The sequence below is a fragment of the Papilio xuthus genome, unplaced genomic scaffold (assembly GCF_000836235.2).
Source record: "Papilio xuthus unplaced genomic scaffold, Pxut_1.1 DF825928.1, whole genome shotgun sequence".
In the NCBI taxonomy this organism is placed as follows: Eukaryota; Metazoa; Arthropoda; class Insecta; order Lepidoptera; family Papilionidae; genus Papilio; species Papilio xuthus.
The window spans coordinates 3,909,440-3,921,134 of NW_013532721.1; positions in this window are offsets into that span (position 1 = coordinate 3,909,440).

The following is an 11,695-nucleotide window of genomic DNA, read 5'->3' on the forward strand; positions in this document are numbered from 1 at the left end:
TTCAATTCTTTTCAAACCATTATCAGAAATGATGGGGAGATCGACAATTATTGTGCACAATTTCCTTTATTTAATTCATTGGTATATTCCAAATGCATTTAAACATCATAACTATTTCTATCACAGCAATTATCTAACAAAAGTTTTGTACTTACTCGTAATTTACTTCAAAAAGAAGGAGCTTATCAATTTGTCTGTCTAGGTACTATCTTAAACGTAAATAGGTCTAACAGATCAGACCGACACCGACTCCGAAATAACAATAATTGAAAAGTAAAGACATATTTCAAGAAAGAAGGAAATTTCTTACTTTCGTAGATGTTTGTTCATGACATTATTTTGTTACTTTTTAGTGCATTTTGTTTAAGAATATTATTTTTTGTTTCAGAATGTTTTTTTTTGTTTCAGAACGTTTTTTTTTCAGTACGTTTTTTTGCGAATGTTTTTATTTAAATAATACAGTATCTGTTAATTTTAATTAAGGTTGCCATGGTACTATATATATGGCTGTTAGATACACCAATTCGGTTGCTATAGAAACCTAAAATGAGCAAGAGCATTGCAATCCATCTTAAAACATATTTAGTGCAACGACAAAGCCTATTTTAAGAGGCAAAGAAACAAAAGTGGCGTACGCGCAGATAGCGACTTCTCGGAAGGAATGAAAGCATTATCAGTTGGACGACGCCGCTAAAGCCGTGAAGTCGTAACCGATAATAATAAAACATTATATATTCGAGACCACGTGCCGCGAATAATGACGAAAGTCTCGAAGTGCTAACAAAAGTGGGCCTTTTTTGTTCTCCATTCATTCAATAACATCGGCGTCTCTTTGGTGACGGTGATTGTACAATGCTAAGTGCCCACGGATCCACCGTGAAGGCTAGACTTGCATGCGATTTGTCGCAAATAAAACTCTACGATTACGGAACGTAACTTTTTATGGTTAAAATTACGAGTTACTTTTGTAAGCAATAAATATATTGTTGTTAATTTGTCGAAGTATTACGAATGTAGTAGGATAACACTAATGAAACTACTCACGATAATACGTTATTGTCTTCTGAGAAATAGTAAGACGCTCTTTATTAAAAAAGAAAAAATAACCGAGACGTATTGGCTTAAATGCAAACCTTCGAAAACGAAGCAATAATAATTTTGAAATAGAAAAAAAAGCGAACTAAATATAAAACACAATAAAGCTGAAATTTCTGTCTTCATTTCATTTCAAATAACTTTTTAAAATTCTCTTATCAGTTAAGTTAATTGTAACAAAATAGTTCCATAGGCAAATAGAACGACATTATCGAGGTAATGAGTGTAAGTGGCGGTCACGGTCCGGTCTCCATAAATTGGGGAACGTAATTACGAGTTGATGATGGAAAGAATTTAATTTTGTATGGAGGAAGTCGTTGACGCGGGCCCATTGTCGCATTCAACCTGTGAACGCGTCGAGTTTAGTAGGCGCAGCTCTAATATTAATGATGCATGTTATTGCTTATATTGTTTAAAAAAATTATAATACATTTAAAATTGTTGTAATCTGGTAGTTTCGTCGTCATCATTATCAGCTCACTATACCTACCCACCGAGGGGATCGGAGCCTACCCAAAGTCAAGGGTGATTAGGCCACAGGTGATTAGGATTAGTCAACCACGCTGGCCCAGTGCGGATTGGTTGACTTCACACATATCTTTGAATTTCTACTCAGATATGTGCAGGTTACATCACGATGTTTTCCTTCACCGTAAGAACGTCGGATAAATGTACATATGTAAATCGGAAATCGGAAAACACATTGGTACATGGCGGGATTCGAACCCAGGACCTGCAGATTGCAAATCAAGTGCTTGACCCCTGAGCCACCGACGCTCTATCTGGTAGTTTACTAGATGTTATTAATAAATATTTTTTTCCCTCAATAAATAAGCCATATTATAACCAGTATCCTTAATCCTTGACCCATCAAGACGTCTTGTCGGAAGCACAGAAACCGATTCCCAATATAAGAAATCGCTCATAAAACGCCTATCGCATCATGTTGGTGCTTGAAAAGATCTTACGCGGAACTTTTTGAGTGGATACCCACAATCCCAATCACAAAGCTACGTAGTGTTGTACCCCTACTACACAATAGATACGCAACTTTTTAAAGATTATTTTTAGTCTAAAAATTGTGTTATAAAATATAATATTATTATTCCTTCAATTAAGATATTTATAAACGGCGCCCACTATTACCTTTAAAATCGATAACCAATCAGTTACCAACAATATATTTTCTTGTAAGTCTTGTACATAAATATACACCGCACTGGTCACATAAATATAACACGACTAGCTGTCGCCCGCGAGTCCGTCCGCGCGGAAATTAAAATAAAAAATTAGTGACCTATGTGTTTTTCCAGACTATGTTCTACATCTATGTTAAATTTCAGCAAGATCTATTCAGCCGGTCTGGAGATACCTTCAAGTAAACATCCATCCATTCGCATTTATAATATTAGTAAGATAATCGTCTTATTTTAATAATAAAGAATAAAACATATCCATTGTTTGTAACTCGAAGTTACATCACTAATCAGGGAGTCAGTCGAAAATAATAGTCCGGGGCAGAGGTGAGGGCTACTTAAGGGCAGTAAAAGGATAAGAAAGGCGCTAAGTAGGTTGAAGGGCGAGATGTGTCAACGGATACGAGAGTCCGCTAAATGCACTAACTATTTGCCGACCTTACTCCCTCGGCTAGCTAAGTATGGATAATAGAAAGAATCGTTTCAGTATTTACAGAAAGCTTATAAGTTATCACTGAACTCTCAGAATCTACATTTTGTAAATCAATTATAATTGGAATATTCTGGACGGTAACGGAATCCAAATATTAATAAGTCAATCACACGAAAATCTGAATTACCTCAACCAATTCAACAACAGTTTAAGTTACAATCTGTAGAATGAAAAAATAAATTATTTTAAATATGAAGCCGACGCCACTATACCGTATCCTCTCGGGAGACGTCTCGAATGTGCGGACATTACAAGCATACGAGCTTGCGCCCCTCTGAGACAAACATCCGCAGCCACACCATCTGACGAACAAACTAGGGATTAATGCTTAATTCTACCAACGCCTAATACACATGCTAAGATTTCTTATTTCCATTTGTCATTGGTTTTTGAAATACGCATGTTTTAGGCACTTCAGTGTTGTTCTAGGCTTTAGTATTTTCAAAGGTTATAATTACATTGCACTGCACTCATGTACGTAAACAATATTGTTAAATACATTATATTAAGCGATAAAAATATTTATAACAAAAAGTATTCACTGCACACTGCACTAGATTTAATATTACCAATGTGATGTCTTAAATATGAAAAAAAAAACTTATTTAAGGAAGAATTATCAATTTAAGGTTGTTATACGCTTATTTAGGAGCAGCTGTCTTTGTTAAAATCAGCAAACACACGGCAACTATGACAATAAAAACAACACGAAAACCCTCCGAAAGTTATGGTCAGCTAATATAGATTGATAAGAGACCTTTTTGTATCACAAGAGGACCTTTTCATTGTAGTCTATCGTGTAGTATAGTATCGTGAAGTGTAGAAATAAAGGTAGTATAATTAACAACATCTTATAATATTACAAATACCAATGTTTAGATGGATGGATAGATGTTTGTTTGAAGGTATCTCCAGAACGGCTCCATGAATCTAGCTGAAAATTGGTATAGATGTAGAACAAAGCCTGGAAGAACACATAGGCTACTATGTTTTTTTTTAATTCCGCGCGGACGGAGTTATTGGCGAAAGCTAGTATAACATAATTCCTCTTGAGAAGGTGTAACAGTACATATAGATACTGTATCTAAAATGAAAACATACCGTAAACTTGTAAACAAACTGATTAAAGGCCATTTCTTTCCCATAAACATATAAATAATACCAAAAACACATAACAAGTTCAAACAAATCACATTAGGGATACAGGGAAACGGAAGGTCTTCTATTTTAATAGTGTAGTACAAACGATATGTCCGAATACAATGATAGGGGAAGGAAGGGCCGGGCAGTGGAGTTCCGCCGGACACTTGTATGGTCCGCCCCGGCATCGAATGCAATGTGTTCGGCCCGCCCTCGACTATGCTTAACTTTTACATACTTTTCAAAATATCTCAAGTTAAATTTATATAATGTTTTTTGTCGTGTTTCATTTCAAAGATAAACTTATTTCATTATACGCAGTTTTACTTTCTTTACTTCATAATTCATCAGATGGAACTTGTTTCAAACCTTCAGTTAAAATAGTTGGTATTATTACCACCAAATATGTGACTATTTTACTTTGTCGTGAGGGATCAGTCATAAATATGTACTAAGTCAACGTTGGGCATCAACGTCAGAGCGTGCGTCTAATAGAAGTGATTTGAGCACAGATATGCGACCAGCCCGCCCGGCGCGGACAGCTGAATCAGACTGTACACGGCAAATAAAGCAAATTGAATCACAAATGCGATGCAACTGTCTTGTTCCACCGAAATAGCAATAAAGCGGAAAATTCAATCATCTGTAAGTAAAGCAACGTCTCTACAATGTTGACAAATCCTTTAGAGAACAATATTGTAATTTAAAACATTACCCTGCAAAGTTAGTCAGATAATAATGACGGAAGACAGGAGAGATAATTCATATCTAATCGTAGGTTCCCCTGGATTTATTGACATTTTACCCAAGATGTTGGTTCTTACAAATATACCAAGAGCAAGACATCCTATAAAACTAGCTGTCACCCGCGACTCCGTCATCGCATAATTTAAAAAAAAACTTAATATTAGTAGCCTATGAGTTCTTCGAGACTATGTTCGACATGTGTGCGAAATTTCATAAAACCCCGTTGATCCGTTTCGGAGATACCTTTAAACAAACATCCATCCAACTAAAATTTCGCATTTATTAAGTTATTAAGATGACAAGAACTTGATGTTAAACTTGATGAATTAGCAGTTTTAATCATATATATGCATGAAAAGGATATATAGATATTTAGGTATCGAGCACCGCACGCCGCGTGCGCGTCGCGACGGAGTCTCCGAGACTAATTGAGTTTACAGTTGTAAATTATTCCATTTGAAGAGCCGACAACTTTCGTTGCGTTTACCGCCCGCGAATCATAACTCTGTTAATTAATTTGTGACGCTTGTATGCGGTGTTAAAACACCAGATGTTGGTAGCTTAGGACTCATGGAGATAAATACGGATTCTGGAACATTTTTTTTAATAGGAGAAGGGGCAAACGAGCAACGAATCGCCTAATATTATTTGGAACATATTCATGAATGTCGTATAATTAATATAGTAGGCCCAACAAGACAGTCACATTAATATAGCCAACAACTGAGGATAGAGATGCCTTTTTTAACATGCATCACCCGTTCGAATTTTCGATCTTTCAGCATCAGTGGTTTTTGCGGCCACAGAAATTCATAAAGATGAGATACCAAAACTCTTTTAATTCTGTCAAAATAGTGTATTCCTTTTTATTACGTTGTGCCCTTCAAGAATCGATGTATCGAAAATATCTAATAGAGGTCAGTAGGACGGCGCAGCTTAGTGATGCGTACGTCGTCCTGTCGACATCGATAGCCCGTTTTGTCCGCGCACGCTCGCCGGCCCGTTGATAAAAAGATTACACGTTGGCGTATACGAATCGCGCGTGATGTGAATATTAATGCGACCTCACCTCCCCCCCCCCTCTGGCCCCTCGCCCCTCATCCCTCACCTCCCGCCCCTCGCCTGCCACCAATAGATTTTAATCGGTCGATGCCAGTGACGGCGTCGCGACACCAACTCTTCGATAAATTTTATTTTCATTTAAATTTAATTTAATTACTAAAACGTGAAAAAATTAGATCCGCTGACACACATATGATAGGCTCTTATTGCACAAATGTGATAGTTAAGATATGACGTCATATTTTGCACATTGGCTCTTAACAGCATACGTAGAGCCTGCTTTATTTTGTAACTCATTATTCCTCATAGAACTCAATTAAATTCATAAAAAATACCATTAAAATATAACGCAAGCAATGGGTTAAAAAAGGGCGTAAGTAGACACAAGCCAGGCTTTCTCAGATAAGACTAGCGCGACCTCCTCAAACAGATTAGTGAAAGTGCTGCCGATTTGAATATTTTTTATCTATGTAGTTTATTTTCAAATATTAATGCCGTTTGAGGCATTAAGAGCATTACCACCCTTGTTTTGGTTCGCGAATTTGCATGTTCGAGGGACAGCGGCCACGGTTTGCATGCGACGGATCAACGACACGCATTACGACAATGTATTCGGCGACACGTAAATAAATAAAGATAAACATTATTCTGCTGTAGAATTATTTGCTGAGTAGATCCATATTATTGTTGCCTTATTTCATATCGATAATCTATTTATTTACCTAAATACCTCAAATTTATGCATAACCTATAATTATCACTAAAGCAAGTAAGTAGCTTACTTATATTAAACTGAAATGAGAAACTAATCCACGTTATCTTACTAATATTATAAATGCGAATGTTTAGATGGGTGGATGTTTGTTTAAAGTATATCAAGAACGGCTGAACGGATCACGATGAAATTTGGTATACATATAGAACATAGTCTGGAAGAACACATAGGCTACTAATTATGTTTTTTTAATTCCGCGCGGACAGAGTCACGGGCGACCGCTAGTAGTTCATATATTTAAATCTATTTGAAATTATAATAAATAATTAAAATAAAATCCTTCATTTCAGGTTTGTACCTATATCTAGTTAATAATATGTCTTATAACTAAGATAGAACTCAAATTACTGTTATTTATCACATTATTAAAATATCGCCTACTTGCTTGCTACTTTACAGTTGCAAGACAATACTTAAGATCGGCTTTACAGAGAAATAAAAATATTATAACAAAATCAATAGATTCTAACAAACAGCTAAAAGAGGAAACATAAATCGCAGTAATGTCTGATGAGCAACAAAAACATCATTCCATAAGACGAGCAAATGAAAATCCGGCTGAGACTGCTCGCTTAAAAAGATCAATAAAGAGCCAATATGAGGTCGTGCGGATATGTACGCGCAGTACGATATATCTAGCGATAGTGGAGCGATGTCTGCCCATAATATTCTTTGGGGTGCATCTCATTTGGCTTAAGAACCTGCCTTTGTCAACAAAGTTGGGGGCGGACGGAAAAATCGATAGTGTCCGCAAACGACGGGCCTCCGATCAACGAAACTCTGTCTTATGTAATTCGTGTTTTAATTTTAAATCAAGTATTCTTTGTATTCAATTAACTTGTAGATTTACAGCTAAATAATATTGTGTCTTTGATGAGAGAAGGTTTGAAATAGATACGTAGCATCAGGCAAACAGATTTTCTATTTCAAACATGATAGCCTATTTTATTCAAGAGTTATCTGTATGGATTTTTCTTTAACACTTTCCAGCTAACACCATTCGGAAATTATAAACATTTTAACACAATAAGAAAAACTCAAAACACCTTTGATACGTAAGTAATTTAGTACGATATCAAAGAAGTTGTAATTGGATATTGTAAAAAATGTTTAAATTAACCATATTCATACGATGATAGGTATTAACTCTAAAACACAGGCACGTGCTATAACAAGGCGTAAGAAGTTCTAACATTAATACCTCTAATTGATATAACAGACAAGTAAATGAAAAGTGATGGAGCGAGATAGTATCTGTCGGTGGAACATAATACCTGATGTGCGGAACAAAAACTTCGCACCGAACAATTAGCAACTCGTTCAAGAATATTAAACAACGATACGATGTTTTAGAGATGCGTCGTGCATTAAACAAAAGAACGTCGATTTAGACGAATAAGGAAATTTTGTAACTTTTGTAATGTGTGTGTTTAATTAAATAACATTGTGCTTACATTTAATAAAAATAAGCAAATAAGCCATGCTTAGCTCACAGTAGTAGACAGCGTATACTAATTCTCCATCAACATGTCGTATGTAATTCTTTAACTTCTACAGCTGTTTAAAGTCACACTGAAAATCGATTTATATTTCTAAATTCTATTACAGAGTATCTCAATTAATATCCTCGGTTAAGTCATTTAGAGATCAAGATATTTTTTTAATAAATCAGCCAACAATTATTATTGTACTAGCTGTCCCGTAGCTCCGTCCACGCGGAATTAAAAATCTTAATAAGTGTGTTCTTGTAGACTATGTTCTACATAAGTGCCAAATTTCATCACGATCCGTTAAGCAGTTCCGGAGAAACCTTTTAACAAAAATCTATCCATCTAAATTTTGCTTTTATAATAATAAGATTCTACGGAACCTTTATTATAAAAAACGTTGCACACTTGTCTATTTTCTTAATATCACATCTCGAGTATCCATAATGCTCAGTAATCACAGGTAAGGCCGATGTGTATTTACATAAATGATTTATTTATAAACGAGCAACTGAGCGTTCAACTAACATTCAATTACACTTATACTTATGTATTACTTATACAGACGATTTATCTACAATTTATTATAATCAAAATTACAATGCTAATACGAGGTGTTTAGTCTATTATGTTTTATTAACCAAATGATTTACTATCTTTACGTTGACGTATCATTTACTTAAAAAAAAACTTAATGATTATTCGAGACTATGTTCTACATTTGTGCAAATTGTCATCGAGATCCGTTGAGCCGTTCCGAAGATAAATTCTAACAAACATCTATCCATCCATCCAAACATTCGCATTTATAATATTAGTAAGAAGTAAGATTTAATCTTTGAATGCAAAATAATTAAACAATGCTACATCTCTCTCTCTCTCTCTCTCTCTCTCTCTATCTCACTCTTTCTGTCTTCGATATCTTCGTCTAAGACCTGGCAGTTACTCAAGTCTTTTATCACATTTTCATCCACATCTACAAAGCTTAAATAGGAATAAAACTATCTTTAGCCTTTTACTTTAAAAGCTAATCCTTGACTCTCATATAAAGGGGAAAATGTCTTTAGAAAAATGTAAACAAATAATTATATCAAAGAATTGAATCATAATGAACCTTACATTTTGTGCATTTCAAAGCAAATATAATAAAGCAAGGAACGCGCCACATGAAAACTAATTTGATTCCTTCGAAAACGTCGCCTCGATATTAATATATGTAAATGAATTCAGGCGTTTTATTTGTACTTCGATCAGTTCTTAGGTTTAACGTCGATTGTGGAAACATTTAGTCTGTGCTGATATGTTAAACGACGTTATTCAACATCTAAATGATTAGATAATTTATCTTAGAAAACAAAACAACATCGTTAAGTTTTCTAAACTGTAGATTACACTATAATGTTGTTCACTATAACGCACCTTTGCTTTGTTGACACGAAGTCTAATAAGATTTCAAAAATAAAAATAAAAACTCTGATAAGTTTTATTTAGAGCTGATAATTGGTATATATTATAGGTTTAGGCTTAACAATGGATTCTAAAGTCTTACTAGAAGAATTTATGAAACACAAATTAGCGAATCCCGTTGGTCCTGATTTTTTATGTTAACGTTATCTCATCGCTTTCATTATAAAATATAAGAGAATAGTAAAACACAATGCAGCCAGAATTCAAAACAGACGCCCGCTTGGTTTATTGCGTGGATATGTAAATTTTGAACGGCGACACTACCCTTATAAAGGCCCTGTTGAATTGAAAATTTAGTCGAACGAGCGAGAGTAAAGCGGCATTCAGCCAGTGCGTCCACGTCTTTCAGCGATACCGCTGCTCCGGTGTTACCAGTGCTCGATTAAAAAAATAAATAAAAACAAAATAAAAAATCGAGTACATGTAAAGTATAATATAAAACGTTAATCATGATTTATAGTGACGTTTGATAGATCACAACAGTGGAACGAAAAGGGAATTTTCCACGACATGATTGTTATTGCGGCGGGAAGCGATACACTATGACGTGTCACGTGGTACTTCGATCTGTCAAAACGAGACAGAGAGGGGGGATGTGAGAACGGGACGGAGATATCGCGTGCCTCCATCTGACGTAAGTAAACAGTGGCGTGCATTACAGATAAGATAAAATATAAGTTGCCTTTTTAATACGCGGCCATGCTATCAGACGTAAACGGCGAATGGTGTTTTTACGTAGCATTGTTTACGTGTACTTGCTTTCCATAAATTTACTTGCATAAGTACCTCGTTATTACCAGGTTTCTTTTGTTTTCATTCAACATTTGTTGTGTTTCTTTCTTTCTTTGACACAACACATGTTTGCGTCTTGTTGAATCAATTCAAATCGCTAGATTTGTTTGTCAAGTGTTTCGAAATAGAAAGTCGATATTTTACGACTCTTTTTGAGTTTCCTTTTTATGTTTTTGCAAATGCTTCATTGTTGATTACCATAAGGAGAATTCGAATACCGTTTTCTAGTTAAAAAACACGGATATAAATTGACTTATTGGTTATATTTTATCATGTAAGTTATAGGCGCTTTAATATATGGAATTTTATAATACGTATGAGAAATTTCAATAAAGCGAAGAATGCGTGCCGCAACGTCACCTTGTAAGAGCTCATCTGGCATCGGGAATGGTATTTATAACGTCACGCGGTACGTGACGTGACACGAAACTTTTGTCCCCATATTGTATAGTTTACACGTGGACGTCGACATGATACGTACTATGTACGTACACTTAAGAAACTTCTCGTGTATTTTAGCCGACTTCAAAAAGAAGGAGGTTATGTTAATTAAAATTTTTTCGACTTTTTTCTCTGTGTTAAGTTTCGACTAGAAATTTTGTGCTTAAAGGTAGACAAATAAAACCTTTGTAATACTTGGTGTAGATAATATTTTCATTTAGTAAACTTAATTATATCAGACTAGACGTCTTTATTTAGAAATGATAAAGTTCGAGCACTCCGACTGGGGAAGGGTGAATGTACGTAATGACTGAAAATTATCGGCGCGAGGGAGCCATCATTAACTGACTAGGAGATTTGGTATTTCATTTCTATTTACTGCATAATTACTGAGCAATATTAATAATTTATCTCTACGTTGCTTTTTAATTCGAGTTATTAGGAAAAAAACAAATGACTGTAGTATAAACGAAATTTGTATGTATCCTTTTTAGATATTTTAACAAACCATTTAAGTTTGTTTTTAAATTTATAATCATATTAACCTTTGAACCAACTTTTTAAATTTATTTATGATTAAGAAATCCTGTGAGGATTCAGATAGATAGGAAGAGATATCTACAGATTTTTTTCTGATTTTATTTGGTCTGTACACAACATTACGCAAAGCTATTTTACTGTACAAAATCTGGACGATATATATATTTTTTTAAATTGTGTATTTTGGAAATTATATTTAAGTACGAATTACTAATAAAATGATGAAATATGAATAATATTTTTCCATCTTACCGATAGAAAAAGTTAAGTTTATGTTTAAGGTGATTATCGATAAAACACGAATAAAATGACTTTTTCTAAAAATGATTCCTAGCTAGATCGATTTATCGCCCCCGAAACCCCCTATATACTAAATTTTATGAAAATCGTTGGATTCCGAGATTCCATTTATTCACACATTTATATATATATATATATATATATATATATATATATATAT